Below are 3244 nucleotides of genomic sequence, written 5' to 3'. Positions count from 1 at the left end.
CTTACCCTGCCTTCAGTTTGCTTTTGCATAAGGTATTCCTGGCTTTAACAGTATCCAGTACATTTCCTTACACTGAAAGGAAGTGAGGAGTGATCAGAAATGCCCCACCTCATCTTAAAACAGACTGGGTTTAGGATCAGCTGTTGTCAGCCGCATCTAAGCAAAGGTTCAACTGACTCCGAAGCCCACACAGATCTGTCCTTTTCCCTTAATTGTGGCCAATTTTTGATCCTTTGTCGACAACCTGGGAACATGTGTAACATTTCTTTACAGGTGAAAAATTAGTGCTCTGTCAAATTGTGACTTCATTAAACTTTATGTTTTCATTTTTATAGCCTTGGAGTTAGATCCTGTCTGTAAGCTTGTCTATACATTTCCCAAGCTACCATGGCTTCACCTCACAGGAACGGTTTAATGATTAATGATTCATTCAGATTGGTCCCATTTTATACAATCTGTCATGGTGGTATGTTTGCTGGTAAACCAAAGCAGAAATATAGTGTGTATTCCCCTGTGCTGCTATAAACTACTGAGGACTGGCTGCTTTTGCTTTTAACATTTTTTCAAATCTGTTTTGCACAAATTTTGATCACCCTAAGCTGTCTGTGTTCAGACTGGGGGGAGTTGTATTTCACAGAACTCATTCACCTCCAGTCACTAGAGAAAAACATATAACCAAATGAATAAAGAGCCACCACATGTAATGAAGTTTGCCAAAGCTTTGTTCTCATATATATAAAGCATTTTTTATCATTAACAGCCTGATGCACATCTCAAGGGAGCTCGTCACATAAAAAAAATATATGCTGCTGGTGCATCAAAGATTTTCTCAGTCTGTGTTTTGATGCTCTGCATTTGTAAGATGTGGCTGATCACAGCATATGCACATTTAACTCTCACTATTAGTAACCCTAATAAACATACTTGGTTTTTTTCTGGTATGTAAAGCAGTCATCAGATGCAGACTACATCTGGTTTGTAGTTAGCAGCTCCCTTTAAAGGCGTAAGTTAATTTGAGCTCAGTGTGCATTCTAGAGAAAAGTGCAATTTAGAAATTGTAAAAGCAAAAATTTCTGAACAAACAGAGATATACAACAACCTGAAAATGTAAATTAAATTGTAAATGATATCATTAGTTTTGTGTTGCTGACCTATAATTTCTACTGATGGCTCTCACACTGGTCTCAACCTGTCATCTAATTTTCAGCCAGAAAATTAATAAGGATTTGCCAAAAGATTAAACTAATACTTTTAAAAAGTACTTTATTAATTTAGAACTGCACTTGTCAGACTTCTGATGGACAATGTTAAATAATAAAAAATAGAGCTTTCACAACTTCCTGTTCCATGTCAAAGTCTGGTGCCTACATTACCAACAATGCAAAAGAGCTGGGTGTGTTAATGTTAGCAGTGGCAAATAAGGCACTCAAGTGATGCCCCTCAAGTGATGCATCTGAACTGACATTTGAAACTGACATAAAAGATATTGTTAGTAAGTTAGTAGTACAATTACATTCAGAAAAATGTTCTATATACAACGTGTGAGGTGCATTAAGCAGTGTTTGTATCCATGATTCAATGTTTCCTTTAGGTTTTTAATAAAATATGTTATATTGTAAGCTCTTCTATAAACCGAAAGTTCATAATCTAGAATTAGAAATCATAAACCATGCCATATCTAGTGCGCATGAATCAATGAATCATACATCCTGTAATGTCATGCCAAGATCCTCCTGAGTTTCATGATAGGGGCTCAGTTTGTCTTACAACCAATATAACAGCAATACGACTTTGTTAAGATTATGTCTGTGTAGGACAGGTAATAAAGTGCTGCAACAATGACAGTACGTGTGCAGAGCAGAAGTTTGGTTTTTACATTAATCTTTAAAATTGAAATTTTAAACTCAGGACTGGGATCTCCTACAAAGAGATGCAACGATAACAATAACATCACCTTGTTTTGTGAATGACCATCGCACAGTGAATGGAAGATGAAAGACTAACACATGTTAAAACACAAATCAGTTTCTTTGTCATTCCATTCTTTAATCTAGCTATACCAAGCTGGGTTTCATGTGTCTCTGCAGCTTCAGTCGTCAGTCATTTGTCAGTCATGACATGAAATCAAAGACCATATGAGCTCTTCAGAGATGAGCTTTGTGTTTGATCGGTGAGAGCCAAACTGTGTTTGTGCTGAGTTAGCAGATACATTTGAAATTCTGATGGTCTTTGAAATGCTGCCAAAACATGTGATCTTTATGCCAGCACAACAAAGCTGTTTAATAGTTAGCTTTAAAGGGAAATTGAAGAAAGTGCTTACTTTGGATCATGAATTAGTTTTCACGTCAGTTATCTGAAATCCTGCAAAGAAAGAAATTTCCATCACAGACAGTGTCTGTCAAATTCACTAACATTATAGGGAGACTGTTGAAGTCATATTCATGCAGTTATTTATATTTCCTAAGAATTATGTTTGTTTCTTGCAGGATTTTTTTGTCTGAGTTAGGTATTTCTATTTACTGTGGTAAATGTAATGTTGAGTGCTGTAACATAGTTATAGTCGAGGGTTTTGTGTGTTGTGTTGTTTGAAAAGCCACAATGCAAAGATCGCGGTAAGGAGATTGGAGGGAGCTCTGCTAGAGAGGTGCTGCGGATAGCTGGGGTAGCCAGGTTCTACTAGACCGGTAAAACCTGCGTCAAGTTGCAAAGTATCAGCCCAATTTCGGAAGTTTGTAATTCAAAATAAAAGAAGCCCTTGCGCCGAAGAATTGTGGAGTTGCTTTAAAGAACCATTGATGATGCCTTCCCCAGAGTGAAGTAACAGTAAGGAGTGCGTAAAACAAACAAACAACAACTGAACACTTCTATGTGGTAACAGTTTAACCAAGATGGTAATTTTAATCCCCAATATTGCATATTCTCAACGAATACTGTAAATATTACACAACAACACCCCCCAGCTTCTTTCTCTTAATATTCTTGCAAAATGTCTAATGTTTTAAATTCACCTTTATAACATAATACTCTTTAAATGCACAATGGAAGCTAAAGTCAAAGATGAGCTATGCATTTAACCATCACTCTTTTGATTCTGTGTAAAATATTTCTTCATATTTGAGGACGATTCGGTCAATCCCAGTAGCCTGCAGGGTGCTGTTAATTTTTTTTTTTTAGCTTTTATTTTATAAGCAGAGAGCGGAAGCTTCTAGTGTTAGAGTCTCTGTCTTAACCACAGTCCGGAGGA

Source organism: Channa argus, chromosome 11 (genome assembly GCF_033026475.1).
Source record: "Channa argus isolate prfri chromosome 11, Channa argus male v1.0, whole genome shotgun sequence".
NCBI classification, from domain to species: Eukaryota; Metazoa; Chordata; class Actinopteri; order Anabantiformes; family Channidae; genus Channa; species Channa argus.
The sequence above is the reverse complement of the archived record's forward strand: the minus strand, read 5'-3'. Positions refer to the sequence as shown.